The following is a 16845-nucleotide window of genomic DNA, read 5'->3' on the forward strand; positions in this document are numbered from 1 at the left end:
TCTACCTGTAGGCATGACTTTATTTGGAGAAAGGGTCTTTGCAAGTATCATCAGTGTGGATCCTCACCCAACGGGCGTACCTTGTAGTGGAAGAGACATGCGCCGAGAAGGCCAAGTGAAAACAGAGGCAAAAACCAGACTGCGGGCAACCCCCAGAAGCTAGAAAGAAGTAGAGGGAGCTGCCTGGCCAACACCCTGGTTCTAGATTTTCCGCCTCCAAAACTGTGAGAGTAAATTTGTTTCAGCCCCGTAGTTTGTGATAATCCTACAGCACCCCAGGAAAGTAACAAGTTTCATCTTTAGTTTCTTTGGGGGCTCTATTCTGCCTTCAAACATGACAATTTCAAATTGTCCGATTTCAAAACCAAGCAGAAGAACCCCTGAAAGCTTTAAGACAGCGGCCACCACGACAGGAACAGAGAGCGTGAGTCGGCTCGACAAGCACCCGCGGAAAGGAGGAAGGCAAAGGGGCCAGACACCCTACGCGCCAGGGGAAACGGAAGCAAACACTCCAGCTCCCGCAGCGAAGCAGGAGGGCAAGCATTTTATTTGAGCCACCTCACTTAATCCTCCTGAATCCCGAGATGAGAAAACTGGTATAGAAATAACTCACTTACAGGGCACCTGGGGGGCTCAGTCCATGAAGCGTCTGCCTACAGCTCAGGTCATGAGGCCAGGGTTCTGGGATCGAGCCCCACATCAGGCTCCCTCGCCCTCTGCTGCTGCTCCTACGTGTGCGCGCGCGCTCTCTCTCAAGTAAATAAATAAAATCTTTAAAAAAAATAGGGGGGGAAGAGGAACAAAGAGACCCTCAGAGAAGGAGAACAGGACAGAGGACTGAAGCAGTTAACAGATCTCCTGTCTAGGGAGAGGCTGAAAAAGAGACCAAGATTAACCAGGAGGTTAAGTTATAGAAGACTCAGTCACCTTAGGGGTGCGTGGCTGGCTCAGTTGGGAGCGACTCTTGGTCTCGGGGTCGTGGGTTCAAGCCCCAAGCTGGGTGTAGAGACTACTTAAATAAAAACTTAAATTACTTAAATAAATCTTAAAGCGTCTGTCATGTTTGAAGGTAGAATAGAGCCCCCAGGGCGCCTGGGTGGCTCAGCGGGTTAAAGCCACTGCCTTCGGCCCAGGTCATGATCCCAGGGTCCTGGGATCGAGCCCCGCATCAGGCTCTCTGTTCAGTGCAGAGCCTGCTTCTCTCTCTCTCTCTGCCTGCCTCTCTGCCTACTTGTGTTCTCTGTCAAATAAATAAATAAAATCTTAAAAAAAAAAAAAAGAATAGAGCCCCCAAAGAAACTAAAGGTGAAACTGTTGGTAAATGTATTCCCAAGTGGAAGAGTCTTGGCTTTAGTAACAGAGGAAGGAGCGGACGGAGACACCCAAGGCTTCCGGGAGGAGAGAGTAAGGGAGAAGGTCAAGCTAGAGGGTCCACTGTGTGGTAATTAAGAGCTCTGGAGGCAAACGACTCAAGTTCAAACCTGGGTCCCACTGCTTAATCCCCCCGACGGATTCGTCATCTGCGAAATGGGGCTACTCACAGTCCCTGCCTCAGAGCTGACGCGAGAATCCCAGGGCAGTACGCTCGCTCTCAGCACGGCACTGGGGTCACCAAAACCACCGAGAAGGCCGGGTGGAGGGGCCAAGCCAAGGTCTGCAGGCACGGGTTTCTACAGGGCAGTCCTAAAGTACTTCCCCACCTACTTTACATGTATGTCACATCTGCGCCAAGCGGAGATTATCCGTCCAAGGCCTGCTGTCCGCTCCCCGCCTCCTGCTCGCCGCTCCAACGCTTCAGCCTCCTGCTGTAAGACGGAACTCGAGCAGGGTGAGGGCTCTGTCGGTGAAGCGGCTGCCTGCGGCTCTGCTCATGACCCCAAGGTCCTGGGATGGAACCCCATGGTGGGGGGGGTGTCCCTGCTCGGCGAGCAGTCTGCTTCTCCCTTTTTCTCTGCTCCTCTCCCCGTCCGTGCTCCCCAATAAAATCTTCTTAACAAAAGGAAATTCTTGCAACCACTATGGCCCCATCGGCCGTGTTTCCCAGCACAGACTTTTCCACCACCTGACGGCCGGCCCTCTTACCGGGGCAAACCTGCCGTCTCTCCCCACTGCCTCAACAGCAGATGCTCCTTGGCACTGCTGGGCCCCTCAACAAGCCTGTTACCGCTGTTCCCCCTCTTGCACCGCAGTCTCCCTCCCCCCCACCTGACAGTGCTCCAGCTCCTCCATCTGAAATCAGAACAGAACAGAGCCCTCCCTCCTCCCTGCCTCTCCGCCCCTTTCCTTCAGAGCCTCCCACTCCACACTGTCAATCCGTGGCCCTGGGGAGTCCTGGCAGTAAATCCGCTGGTCTACTTCTCTCAGCCGAATCTGCTCCTCTGATCACCCCCACCCCACCCTGCCCAAGGCCTCCCGAGGCTCTAGGACATACTCGGACACTCCCCCCGCTTCCAACCCCACTGCTCAGAGGTCCTCTTCTGCTCTTCCAGCCACACACCCACTCAGGGCTCGGTCCCAAGGCCTCTTCTCCAGCTACTCCAATGGGTTTTCTTCTTCTTTTTAATAATTTTTTTAAAAGATTTTATTTACTTATTTGACAGAGAGAGAGAACAGAAGTAGGCAGAGAGGCAGGCAGAAAGAGGAGGAAGCAGGCTGCCTGCTGAGCAGGGAGCTCAATGTGGGGCTCGATCCCAGGACCCCGAGATCATGACCTGAGCCAAAGGCAGAGGCTTAACCCACTGAGCCGCGCAGGCGCCCCTCTTTTTTTTTTTTTTTTAAAGATTTTATTTATTTATTTGTCAGAGAGAGAGAAGCGAGAGCGAGCACAGGCAGACAGAGTGGCAGACAGAGGCAGAGGGAGAAGCAGGCTCCCTGCCAAGCAAGGAGCCTGATGTGAGACTCGATCCCAGGACGCTGGGATCATGACCTGAGCTGAAGGCAGCGGTCCAACCAACTGAGGCACCCAGGTGTCCCAGCACCCCTCTTTTTAACAATTTTTAGGTTTTGGGGTTTTGTTTTTTTAAGATTTTATTTATTTACTTGACAGGGAGAGAGACAGTGAGAGAGGAAACACAAACAAGGGGAGTGGGAGAGGGAGAGGCAGGCTTCCCACTGAGCAGGAGCCCGATGCAGGGCTCGATCCCAGGACTCGGGGATCATGACCTGAGCAGAAAGCAGCAGCTTAATGAGTGAGCCACCCAGGCGCCCCTGGGGTTTTCAACCTTTAGAGAGATCTCTGGATTCCCCCCAGGAAAAGGCACACTCTTACACCTATAATGCTCCAACAGCAGGGGGAGAAGGGGAGAGAGACACATTGTAGGACAGAGTGCCTGTCTCCAGGTGACGACTGCTCTGGTCCCTGGAGGCACCCTGGGCCAGTTCCCTAGATGTGACCCAGCTGGGCCGGGCACGCACTGCTCTCCACATCTCTGCTGCTCAGCTGGCGTGTTCTTCGTCTCCCTCCACACATAATCAGGGAGGATCAGGGGCTTTTCCTTCTGTGGGTTACAACTATGGGTATTTAGTGTGCTTGACATTAAAACGGAGAAGGTTTTAAAATGTTTAATAAGGGCGCCTGGGTGGCTCGGTGGGTTAAAGCCTCTGCCTTCTGCTCAGGTCATGATCCCAGGGTCCTGGGATGGAGCCCCACATCAGACTCTCTGCTCAGCGGGGAGCCTGCTTCCTCCTCTCTCTCTGCCTGCCTCTCTGCCTACTTATGATCTCCGTCAGATAAATAAATAAAATCTTTAAAAATAAAATAAAATAAAATGTTTAATAAACCTATTACATGTTGGGGCGCCTGGGTGGCTCAGTGGGTTAAGCCGCTGCCTTCGGCTCAGGTCATGATCCCAGAGTCCTGGGATCGAGTCCCGCATCGGGCTCTCTGCTGAGCGGGGAGCCTGCTTCCTCCTCTCTCTCTGCCTGCCTCTCTGCCTGCTTGTGATCTCTGTCTGTCAAATAAATAAATAAATAAATCTTTCAAAAAAAACCTAATACATGTTTATTAATTTATTACATAAAGGACATTTTTACAAAAAACAGCTAAAAGTGCACCTCGGTGGTTCAGCCGGTTAAGTGCCCGCCTTCGGCTCAGGTCATGAACCTGCTTCTCCCCCTGTCCCTCCTCCCACTCGTTCTCTCAATCTCTCTCTCTCTCAAATAAACCATCTTTTTTAAAAAATAGCTTAAAAAAATGGGACACCTGGGTGGCTCAGCCAGTTATGCATCTGACTTCAGCTCAGGTCATCATCTTGGGGTCCTGGGAGTGAGCCCCGCTGTCAGGGTCCACGTTCAGCTCAGGGTCGGCTTGTCCCTCAGTCCCTCCCCCTGCTCGCGCTCTCTCTCTCTCTCTCTCTCTCTAATACGTAAAATCTAAGAAAAAAAAACAACAAGAAAGACATCACCTGAGGAGAAGAGCTGCAGTTTCTGCATCTTAGCCCCACCTCGTTACCGTGCACTGAAGAGCGGCGAGCTGAATGCTCGCGTCTGTGCACTCACTGCCGCAACCACATACTGCTAGGTTGAAACACAGGAGGAAAATTCAGTCTCACACAGATACACAGCTGGAAAAGGAAGAAGTACTTTAACAACCTTTTCAAATAAATATGCACAGTCTTCTTTGATATTAATCAAAACCTGACAAGTACTAAGTTTTCTAAAGGGAAGTTCTGATGTGGAATCTGAAACCGGGCCAGTTAATTTTTCATACCACTACATTAAATTCCATGGGATTTATTCCATTCAGCGTGGATCTTTGCCGTCTGTGACTTAGCAGCATCACACACAGGCCATCGGAAAACTATCAGTTCACTGAATTAAGCACATCTTCCAAATGTTGACACATTTCATTACATAATATTAAAAAGAAACATTTCCTAAGCATCATCACCTACAAGAAAAGTCTTTAAATACTGGGAAGCTGTCAAGCTCATGATAGCAGAATCAAGTTTTCCAAAATTCTAATTTCCATTTGAAAGCTCAAATTTTATCACTGCCAACAATACTGTCAGTTACATTCCTTGAAATATCTGGTTTACTTTGTTCAATTTCAAGAGCGTATGTGCTGTGTACATAACCCATCTGAAGGGCCAGCCTCTTCTGTCAGCGGTACTTCCAACGCCTCGGCCCACCCCCCCGACTGGGAGACCAGACATCTCCGCTTCCGGATGCACTGGCGCTTTATGCCCACTTCCCATTTCATCTCCCAGCTGGGGAAAAACGGGTACGCAGGGTTAAAGTGTAATAAAGTTAATTTCTATGCTTCATCAAAGACATTAAACTGGATTTTTCCAAACACGAGTTCACGGTGGAGAATACTCTGACTTCGGGAATACTGCAACTGCTCGGAGATCACGGCCCTGACTTGTTCAAGAACCAGCAGTTCACCCACCACTTTTTGTACCATCAACGCAAGTATCAATACAGTGAACATCAAATAGTGTCTTAAAGACTGTGTAAGAAGCTTTGACCCAATGAACCACACAAAAGGGTCACAGGGAACCCCAAGAGTATGCAGATCATACTTTAAGACCTCACCCTCCTAATAATTATTATTCCCAGAACTTCAATCACCATCTGAATAGTGTTAACTGAGAGACGCCTGGGTGCTCAGGTCATGATCCCAGGGTCCTGGGATCGAGTCCCACATGGGGCTCCCTGCTCAGCAGGAAGTCGGCTTCACTCTCTGCCTGCAGCTTCTCCTCCTTGTGCTCTCTGACAAATACATAAATAAAAACATTTAAATAGTGTTAACTCTTCAAAGCCTGCCTCCAATCCAGACCAGTCCTTCAGAGCTCCACACTCACATACACAAAATCCAGACATTTACTGGGCATCCTGTTAGAGGTTGGTAATACCGCAGTGAACCAAAACTCTCGCCTTCGTGGAGCTGAGAACGAGTGGGCAGATCAGCACAAGGACTAGGAAAGCAGAGCAAGGTGAAATGGCAGAGATTAATGCGATGAGAGAACGAGCTCTGAGGAGCAGGTATCTGAACAAAGAGCTGAACGAAGGCAGTGAACTCGATAAGCCAACCTCTGGAAGAGGAGCTTTCCAGGGAGAGGAGCCGGAAGCCTGAGGACTGATCCACCCTTGAGAGATGTCCTAGATCCTCCAACCCAACGTGCATAAACCGAACTCATAACCCACCGCACACCCCTGCTCCTTCTTTCAGTAAATGCCAAACAACCACCCAGACGCCCAGGACAGACAGACACCCGCGGTCTTCTCTTCTTGCCTTCCATGCAGCCAGCACATCTTTCCGTCGCCAGCTGCACCGCCCCGGGCCAGACCCCTGCCTCTCTACACCAGCACCCTAGGCGGCCCTTTCTGGCCAGTCTTCCTCCCTCATCCGAATGTGCTCCAAGCTCAAGTACCATGTCATGGCCCAGATTAGGTCAACCTCCTCTTTAAAAGCCCTTTAAAGTCCCCCAGAGCCCTCCAGCCCTTTAGACCTTCCGTCCCTGACAGCCACGCTCTCTTTCCCTCAAGAAACGATGACTGAGCACCGGCCACTACCACAACAGGCCCTGTTCTGGGTGCCGGAGACACAGAGGATAAAGGAGGCCAATTGGTGATCAACACTCACACTCTCCTCAGCTTCAAACACGCTTCCCTTCCCTTCCCCCCACCCACTGCATGCCAGACAGGCTCCACTAGAGGGTCCTTCAGGTCTCGACTTTATTTTTTTTTATTTTTTTAAAGTAGGCAGAGAGGCAGGCAGAGAGAAAGGAGGAAGCAGGCTCCCCGCTGAGCAGAGAGCCCCATGCGGGACTCGATCCCAGGACCTGAGCCGAAGGCAGAGGCTTTAACCCACGGAGCCACCCAGGCGCCCCCAGGTCTCAACTTTAAAACACTTTATTCCGGGGCACCTGGGCGGCTCGGTGAAGCATCTGACTCAATCATCATCTCTAGCTGTCCCACTAACCCCCCTGACCTTGAATTTCTCCTCTGCACCTGCTTGTTAGGCTATTAAACGATACTCAGTGAGGCCCTGGGACACACCCATTCTACGGCAGTTTACAGCCTCAACACCTACCAGAAAAGCTGCTGAATAAGCACTTTTTCTTTTGGGGGGGGGTGTTTAAGATTTTTATGTATTCAGGGGCACCTGGGGGGTTCAGTCAGTTAAGCATCTGCCTCCAGCCCTGGTCATGATCTCAGGGTCCTGGAACTGAACCCCACATCAGGCTCCCTGCTCAGCGGGGAGCCTGCTTCTCTCCCTCTGCTGCTCCCCCTGCTTATGCTCTCCATTTGTGCTCTCTCAAACAAATAAAATCTTAAAAAATAATAATAATAATAATTTTGCCAGCTTTCAAAATGAATTATAGTATCAAAATTCTCCTACAAAGGGTTAAGGAAAGCCCTTCAAGAAAAGAAAACCATGGGGCGCCTGGGTGGCTCCGTGGGTTAAAGCCTCTGCCTTCGGCTCAGGTCATGATCCCAGGGTCCTGGGATCGAGCCCCACATCGGGCTCTCGGCTCCGCAGAGAGCCTACTTCCTCCTCTCTCTCCCTGCCTGCCTCTCTTGCCTACTTGTAATTTCTGTCTGTCAAATAAATAAATAAAATATTTTTAAAAAAAAGAAAACCATGTGAGAAGACTCTGGAGAAAGTGAGGTAGTAAACTGGACAGGGTTCAGCAAAGACCTCTGATACAGATATTCCAACCTCTGAATTAATAATATTCCTCTGGAACCATTAGGAAGAAAGAAAAAAATCTCTTAGTAAGCTGTCTTCTTATAACATTTAACATCACCACAGTTAAAGGGATTTTTGCAAAGCATGGCCACTAGCACCGGAAAGGGCTAAAGGGTTTACTGTGGGCCAGGCACTGCTGCTGGAAGAGCTTCATACCTCTGTCTGCTCGCTCCATCCTGAAACCCCCGCTAGGAAAGGAGGTTCTAGAATACCTGCTTTACACATAAGAAAACAGACCGAGTTAAGTAAAAATCCACACCCAAACCAGCAAGTTGAATTACAGCACTAGGCTCTAACTCCACGGTAGCAGTCCTTTCAGAAAGGAGGGAACTTCTCTCCCTCTCAAGAAGTTACGAATTATTTTATCTTATTTTTAAGATTTTATTTATTTATTTGACAGAGATCACAAGTAAGCAGAAAGACGGGGGGCGGGGTGGAGAAGGAGGCTCCCCGCAGAGCAGAGAGCCCGATTCAGACTTGATCCCAGGACCCTGAGATTGTGACATGAGCCGAAGGCAGAGGCTTTTACCCACTGAGCCAGCCAGGTGCCCCCAAGAAGTTATGAATTATTTTAAAGTTCCTATGACAATTTTTTGAAAACCTACGGTAGAGGCTTTAACACAACACTCTGTTGTCTAATTAGAACATGTCCAGAATTTGTTAAAGCTTTATCAGCTACAGCACTGGACAGGCAGTCAAGAGAACCTGTAATACTCATCAGGACCGTATTTTATAAAAGCCACAGGACTGAGTCAGGAGACAGATATACATAAATATACAATTACCCACAAGTAACCAGTATGTTCAACCAATTCCCTGATAATTCTAGTCCTGACAGGCTAAAGAATATACAAGTCTCGTTCCGTCTTGGTAAAATGCATTCAGTTCGGAGTGGCTAATTACTAAATCATATCCTTTTATCAGTGCCAATATACAGGTTCAACTGAGTAATCTCTTAAAAATTACCCTAGATAGGGTGCCTGGGTGGCTCAGTGGGTTAAGCCTCTCTGTCTTCCGCTCAGGTCATGATCTCAGGGTCCTGGGATCGAGCCTCGCATCGGGCTCTCTGCTCGGCGCAGAGTCTGCTTCCCTCCTCTGCCTGTCTCTCTGCCTACGTGTAATCTCAGCTGCCAAATAAATAAAGTCTTTAAAAAAAAAAAATTACCCCAGATAATCTTGACTTGATTTTTAAGATTTTATTCAATTTTTTTAAAGAGAGAGAGAGAAAGAACACGCAAGGAAGGGCGGTCGGGCGGGCCAGAGGCAGAGGGAGAAGCAGGCCCTTCTCTGAGCAGGGAGCCCTATGTAGGGCTTGATCCCAGGACCCTGGGATCATGACCTGAGTCAAAGACAGACCCTTAACAGACTGAGCCACCCAGGTGCTCCTTGACTTGATCTTTAACTTTTTTTGTTTTTATCTTTTTTTTTTTTTAAAGATTTTATTTATTTATCAGAGAGAGAGGGAGAGAGTGAGCACAGGCAGACAGAATGGCAGGCAGAGGCAGAGGAAGAAGCAGGCTCCCTGCCGAGCAAGGAGCCCGACGTGGGACTCGATCCCAGGACGCTGGGATCATGACCTGAGCCGAAGGCAGCTGCTTAACCAACTGAGCCACCCAGGTGTCCCTGTTTTTATCTTTTTAAGTAATCCCTACCCCCAACGTGAGGCTCAAACGCACACCCCGGGGATCAGGCGTCTCAGCCTCTACTGACTGATCAGCCAGGTGCCTCTGGGGCTTTCAAAAACGTAGAAATGAAAAAAAAAAAAAAAACGTAGAAATGGCTTTCCCCGAAACTTCGGTTTAGTAAGTCAAATAATGGATACTTAAGTCTTTAAGAAAAAGAAAGCAACATTACTCTATAAAAGAAGCTTTTTTATCAGTGGAAGCCACCAGGAATTTCTTTCCATTGATTACCAGGGCACCTAATCCAAGGCACCACCACAAGAAAGGACTAAAAGGTTTAACGGACCCATTTAAATGCCTACAGATTGTCTATATTTCCCAAATAAGAGTTCTGGAGCAAAACACAGAGCTTTAGAAAGAAGTGCTGCTCCATTTTCCTACCAGAATACTCACGATGTTGCGTTACCCAATGCATGCACACAGCCCCACAGACGTTCAGACCAGCCCTTCTTCCCACCTTTCCGTGTTGTGTGTGAAATGTGCATCTGACCTCAGTGTCGATATAAGCCTCTTGTTCTCTCTCCATCCGATGTTCACTAAACCAAACACCTAACTGGCCCATCTTCGTACTTTCTCTAACCATTCAGCAATGAATGCAAACCCGAAATCAGAATTTTTCCCAGGGTTAAAAGATTCTAAGATATTTTTGTTCACTGACTTACTAGACTGGAATAACAGAGGTTTCAAAATAATATAGCATGCCATATGGTCAAGCCCAGATAATAACATTGAGAATATCTGTTACCAATCCACTAATGCTTTTAAAAGCCAAGGTCTGTAGACAGTAAGAATTTAATCCAATTTGGAGACCAACATGAGCCAGAGAAACCAACACGCTCAGAGAAAAAACAATCCAGTGAAGAAACTATAATAAATGCCAATACTGCATTTATTGTCTAAAATAAAATCGATGTTACTCATTAAAGAATGTATTAGCTAAAAAACCAACGGATGGTGCATAGACAAGTCTAAAGATATCCTGAAGACCTTTCTCAAAGTGATTTGTAGAAATACAATGTTTTCAAACAAGCCCATGGACAACAGAAATCTTAAGGCTACATTTAGCAAAGGAAAAAGTCACAGAACAGAGCTTTGAAAAATAAGTCCTCATAAAATCAGTCCCTTTCTCAAGCTGTCACTATTAGTCTACCAAGGTGATTCAAGCTTTGCAATCAAAGTCACTGGGCATGAAAAAAATCTGAAAAGAACCTTTAAGTTTTACTCTAAAAAAAAAAAAAACAGACAGTACAGGGGTCTGAGTGGTCCGGTCAGCTGTCTGACTTTGGCTCAGGTCCTGCGTCCTGGGCTGAGCTGAACTCTTTACTCATTAGGGCGTCTGCTTGTCCCTCTCCCTCTCCCCTGATTTGTGCTGTCTCTGTCAAAAATAAATGCAATCTTAAAAAAACACAACAACAACTACATTTTTCTGCAGTGTTTTAACCGTCTTCTAGATCTGTTCGGAGATGAAAATTCGATGAGGAAACTTACTAAAAGTCCCCTCCAAGCAGAAGTAATTCAAAATATTAAACAAAGAAATCTTTAAAGGTATCACTAATGTCCTTCAATGGACATTAACTCAACGGGGGAGTACTTCCGTGACGCTATCCACGCAGCCCCCCGAAGTCCAGTGTCACAGCGGAGGAAGAGTTTTTGTCCAGTACGCGTTCACTGAAGGGAGTATCAATCTGAATCAAAACTGCAGGGGCGCTTGAGTGGCTGAGTGGGTTAAGCCGCTGCCTTCAGCTCGGGTCAGGATCTCAGGGTCCTGGGATCAAGCCCCGCATCGGGCTCTCTGCTCAGCAGGGAGCCTGCTTCCCTCTCTCTCTGCCTGCCTCTCTGCCTACTTGTGATCTCTGTCAAATAAATAAATAAAATCTTAAAAAAAAAAAAAAAAAACAAAAAACTGCATGGCTGAACAGTTTCCCTTCCAGGCACACTCTTGAGTCATAGGAACAGAAGATGAAATGTAGCCCTAACCCGGGTCGTCCCGCCCCCCGCCCCGCCCGCAGAAAGAAATAGGCGTAAGTGACAGGCACAATCACGAAACTTAACTCTGCTTTCCCAAATTCCCACTTCTAAGAAAAGCCTGGAGCACCTGGAACGCCGTGAGTGCAGGACACGGAAGCAAGCCGGGAGCCTCTACCTGGGCACAGAGGGGCCTGCAGTCCCAGCGTCCCAGCAGCCAGAGGTCCCACCCCCTCACCCCCTACTGGTCCGACGGGATCGGCCTCGAACCAGCCACCCCAGAGGCTCTCCACTTCCGGCCAGTTCCCGTTGTTAGAAAGCTCCCATGCAGTCGTGCTGGGGAGCGGATCTCAGACCCGCTCCCGTGTTGGTGGCACCAACGCTGTCCCCACCCACACGCCCGGTATTAGTAAGGAAGAAAAAAGGAACTGCCCGTTCACTTTCTTGCTGCAATACGCACCTTCCGGAGGAATCTAGAATAGACCCCACCTACCTAAGAGAATTCAAACTAAAACCTTACTTTCAAAGAAAGAACCTTCCACCGCCCCCCCAAATACCAAAGCTTCAAATTCGACAATAAAAAATCCCTGTAAACTTACTCATCGGAACTCTCGGGGCACCCTACCCGACCTAGAGTGGAAAGGGCCTCCCACAAAGCGGGGCTTGCGTTTGTCTGCTCACCCCGAAGCCACGCTCGGGCCCGCCGGTCTCCGGAGCAGCGGCCGGGCCGTCCCGCGAGAGCCGAGCGCTCGGACGCACAGAAGACACACAACAGAGACCCCCGCGGGCACGGCAGGCGCAGGGGTCTGCCCAGGCCTGCGGCACCGACACCCTAGCGGGGTTCCCGGAGCTGCCGCGGCCGCCCGCCCCGACAGACCGTCACGCGGGGCCGCGGGCCTCCAGCTCGGCTCCCGGTCCCGGCCAGAAGCCTCCGTGCAGCGGGCGGAGCCGGCGGACACTACCACTTCCGCGCGCAGCGGGGCAATCCGGGGCGCTGGAGGCGGTGTCACTATTCGGAGGCGCAAACGATCCGCAAGGAAAAATACGGGGGGGGGCTTCGAAAGTGCGAGGCTCGGCCACCCCCCGGGCGGGATCTCCGGCTCTGCGCCCCTCCCCCACCCGCCGCGGGCGCCGGGCTCGCAGGGCGACGGGCCGCACGCACCCGGGGTCCCCTGCGCCCCCGCCCGCCCCGTAACGCAAGTGGGCCCCCAACACCACCGGGCGCAGGAGGCCGGGAGCGCGCGGCGGCTGACAATGGCAGCGGCGGCGACGCGCCATCTTGTAGCGGCGCCCGGCCCGAGCCATTCATTCGGCGCGGGGGCGGGGGGCGCGGGGACCCCGGCCCGCCCCGCCGCCCGCACCCCCGGCCCCCGGCCCGCCCCGCCCGCGCCGCGCCCGGCGAGGGGGCCCAGGACGGCGGGCTCGCGGCGGGGCGGCCTCCCACTTCGCGCTCGGAACGCGAGCCCCGGGGCCCGCCGCGCTCGGCCGTCCGGGCTCAGCCCTTTGTGTCTCGCGGCCTCCGCGGCGCCCGGCCGCGCCTCAGCTTCCTCCTTCCGCGGCCCCCCTTCTCCGCGGGCCGCCGCCGGCGCCAACTTCCGAGGCCCCGGAAAAGCGGCGTCGGGACACAGCGCCCAGGGGCGAAGGACGAGCCCCTCCGCCCGCCGCGCCCTTTGTTCTCGCCGCCGGCCCGCCGGCCCCAGACCCCGGCCCCGCACACGGCCCCGCGCAGGCAGGTCGGGCCGGACGTGCACCGCGCACCGCCGACCCCGACCTGGGACCCGGGCCCCCGCGCCGCGGACCCGACACCCGCCCCGACTCGGGACGCCGGGCCCCGGACCTGGAACCAGGATCCCAGAGCCCCCGCGCCCAGACCCCGGCCCCTCCGACCCCTGCCCCCGAGCTCCGGACCCCGAGCCCGGCCGCAGACCCCGAGCCCCGGACCTGGGACACCCGAGCGCCGACCAGGGTCCGGACCCCAGCCGCAGCCCGCAGGGTCCCCGCCCGCTCCCGGCCCGCGACCCCACCCGGGCGGGGCAGGAAGACGCGCGGCCCGGCGGCGGGGTGGGGGCGGGGAGGGTGGGGGCGGGGCGGCTCCGGCGGGCGACTGCGGGGGAGGGGCCGGGCCCGGGTCGCCGGGCAGGGGCAGGGGCCGCCGCGCTCACCTCGGCGCCTCGTCCCGCCGGTCTCGCCCGCGCCCCGCCGCCTCAGCCGCTTCGGCCGCCGCTCTGGAGGTGGTCGCGCTCGGGCCGCTCCGCGGGCGCTGCGGGCAGGTGCGCCGGCGAGGCTCGGTCCGGTCCCGCGGCGGCTGCTCCACTCCCGCGCCCGCGCCCGCTCCCGCTCCCGCTCCCGCTCCCGCTCCGCCGCCGCCTCCGTCCGCCCCTCAGACGCCTCCAGCCATCGGGATGGGCGCGGCGGCCCCTGCCCGCAGCCTCGGGAAACCCCACGCCGCGTCACCGCGCACGACGCGCGCGCACGCACGGCCCGGCCGCGGCCCCGGCGCGCGCACGTCCGCGCGCTTCCTCCCCGCTCGGCCCCCAGGAGCGTGCGCGAGCCGCTTAAAGGGCCCGCGCCCGCCCGAGGGGAAGCGGCTCGCGGGACACCCCTCCGGCCTGATGCGTCCCTCGCGGGTGCCCCAGGGGCTTCGCGCGGCGCCCCTGCAGTAGCGGGGTGGGGGGCTCCTTGCTGCGGACCCGCTCGGCTTCCCAGCCAAGGGGACGTGGGTGGAGGCCGCAGGACCACAGCTGGGACTCTCCGGGCCCCATTCTAGCATCCCGCCCTACATCGCGCACACAGCCCGAGTATCCCATCCTGCACCCTGCATTCAGCACCCTGCACCTGCATTCTGCACGGCTACCTGCATGCGCACGCACCCAGCCCAGGCCGGCCGCCAGGCCTGGGGGTGCCAACAAGCTGACTGGATCCCAAAGTGGCCCACGCGGGACGGGGTCGACCTCCAGGGAAGCCCAGCTTCTGCCGGCCCGGGAGTGGATCCCCGCCAACCGAGGGTCGGGGGAACAGGGCCAGTCTCAGAGAGGGCCGTGGGGCTCCTGTGAGCTTGGGCAGGTGCAGGCAGTGTGTGGTCTCCAGAGGTCAAGTCTAAGGCGCTCCTGTTGGGAACGGCCGCCTGGACATGGAGGTGTGAGCACGGAAAAGAGTGTCGGGAGACAGATGTCAACCTCTGGAAGGCTGCTGAGAATTGAAGCTCCTCACCAGGGAGCAGAAAGAGGTGAACGTGGGTCATACATGTGCAGCCCCAGAAATGTCAGTGGAAGAGTTTCAAACCCCACCTCTGTCTTTCTCCTGGCTCCCCAGTTCCAACAACTAATCACCCACAGGCTGCCTCTCTTTGGATCCTACAGTCCCTCCCTGACCCTAATCACCCCAAGCCAGATCCAGGCACCTTTTCCTCCAGGCCTGTGTGTACCCTTCAGGCCTGGAGCCCATGCCTTTCCACCCAGGGAAGAGTGCACCCAGTCCCTCCCACTCCCACTCTATGGGATCTTCCTACCAGCATGCAAGCGTGTGCCCATCATTCGCAAAGCCCTGCCTCAGTTCCGGGTACCAGATGCACGGGGCTCAACTTACACTCTCCCTGCGCTGTCCTGAACTCAGCCATTTCTGCAAGGGGCCCTGGTTCCTTTTAATGGGGAATGGTGTTTAGAAGCCAGAATCAGGGCTCTGGGAGTGCTCACTGCTACTAGAATGCCGTTGCTTCAGCAGATGGAGCTGGGGAATGAATGTGTCCAAACATACACCGCGCGTGCACACACACACAAAGTCTCCCCCCCCCACACCATGTAACCAGTCTCCCATGATGGCTACCACCCCAAACTCTTCACCCCACATGGGCTCTGACCCCCACTGGGCCACCACAGCCTCACCCCAGCAAGGACACCACAAGTTCCCATTGCCCTTCTTGCAGCTTCCAGGTTCCTCTGTGCTCCTTGCTGGTCAGAGCTCTGGCTCCTCTCTGCTCCTTAAACACACCGGTCACCACATCCACACTGCCCCTGTGGCTCCATGTACCCAGGAGCTTCTCCCCCACCACCTCCAGTCTCCTCCACAGAAAGGTCTCCCAGGCCATGCACCTTCGTCCTTCCCCAGTGCCTTTTTGGCCACATTCCTCTTTAGCTGTCGTTCCCAGAACTCACCTGGTTTTGTCTCTGGGCGGCTTCGCTCCTTGCCCATCTCCCCTGATGAAGATGGCGCTTTGACTCCCTTGCCTGCTGCTCCACCCACTAAGCGGGGCACGAGGCACACAGCAGGTCCTCAGGGAAGGTCCATGGGATGGGGGAAAGGGGTCGGAGTGATGCTCTGTGGTCTGAATGAGAGGGACAAGGCTCGGAACGACAGCCAGAGGGGCAGGACAGTGGGGAGTATTGGAATCGAATGGTGTCCAGAACAAGGTTGGCGGCACTGGGGTGCTCCCCACTGCTCCAGAGGAGGGGTGGCTGATGCGGTGTTGGAAAGACGAGTATTCTGAGCACTGGCAGGTGGGTCTCAGAAACAATGGACCCGAGGGTCCAGACTCAGGGTCAGCGACGTACCTCTGAAACCAGCAGGCCAGATGCCAGGCTTCAGTGCCTACCGAGGCCCAGGACTTAGAAATGTGGAAATGAGGGGCGCCTGGGTGGCTCAGTGGGGTAAGCCTCTGCCTTCAGCTTGGGTCATGATCCCAGAGTCCTGGCATCGAGCCCCGCATCGGGCTCTCTGCTCAGTGGGGAGCCTGCTTCCCCCTCTCTCTCTCTGCCTGCCTCTCTGCCTACTAGTGATCTCTGTCTGTCAAATAAATAAATAAATAATCTTTAAAAAAAAAAAAAAGAAAGAAAGAAATGTGGAAATGAGAAGGGAGAAGCGGAAAATGAGATGGGAAAGGAGGAGGAGAAGGAGGAAGAGGGAACGAGGTGGGGCAGGGCCAGCCGCAGAGCAGAAAGAAATGGGGTGATGGTCTCTATGGAGACCTCCACACTCCTGCGGGGATGGGAAGAAACCTGTGGATCCTCAGAACCCATCCTCCACCGGCCTGGCCTGACTGGGCAGCGGGGGTGCTGACAGGGCCAGCCCAGGGGCTCATCTGTTCCCACTGCAGGCCTGATGGGGCCCATCCCTAGTTCCACCAAGGCCACAGAGCAAGGCCACACACGAGAATACCAGGCCAGAGTCTGCACCAGTCATCTGAGGTTCTGGGTGTAGACAGGGAGCCCCTGGCTAATCTGCAGGTCTGTGGCCCAGGCCTGAAATCCTCCTTTACATGTTTATGGTTGTGTGAGGGCAAAGTCGAGGGGAAGGCAGGAGGAAAGAAGTAGAGAGCCCTAGTCCTTCTTTCCAGATCTCCAGCACAGACTGGGGCGTCTTCTCCCTTCAGTGCGTGGAAGCCACAGGGTCCCAGGATTCTTCTTCCCCTCTCCAAGGCCAGTCCCTAAGTAGCAGGGCCCTCTAGCCCTAAGGACACATGCCCCGGCCAGAGACTTTTGGGCCTCAAGGGTATGAAGGGCCTTCTGG

At 54.1% G+C, this 16845-nt stretch overlaps 1 protein-coding gene across 3 annotated transcripts in view; it reads right to left on the reverse strand.

The window, feature by feature from the left end:
• Positions 1-13647, reverse strand: part of GNB1 (G protein subunit beta 1) — an 89917-nt gene extending 76270 nt beyond the window's left edge. Inside the window, exon 1 of one of the 3 annotated variants that reach the window (XM_044236951.1) lies at positions 13506-13647. The gene's annotated coding sequence lies outside the window, so the exon portion shown is untranslated. Of the gene's footprint in view, positions 1-13284; positions 13344-13505 lie in introns of those variants that run through there. The other 2 variants (XM_044236948.1, XM_044236949.1) reach the window with 2 other exon arrangements.
• Positions 13648-16845: the final 3198 nt, after the last annotated feature.

The sequence above is a fragment of the Neovison vison genome, chromosome 2 (genome assembly GCF_020171115.1).
Source record: "Neovison vison isolate M4711 chromosome 2, ASM_NN_V1, whole genome shotgun sequence".
In the NCBI taxonomy this organism is placed as follows: domain Eukaryota; kingdom Metazoa; phylum Chordata; class Mammalia; order Carnivora; family Mustelidae; genus Neogale; species Neogale vison.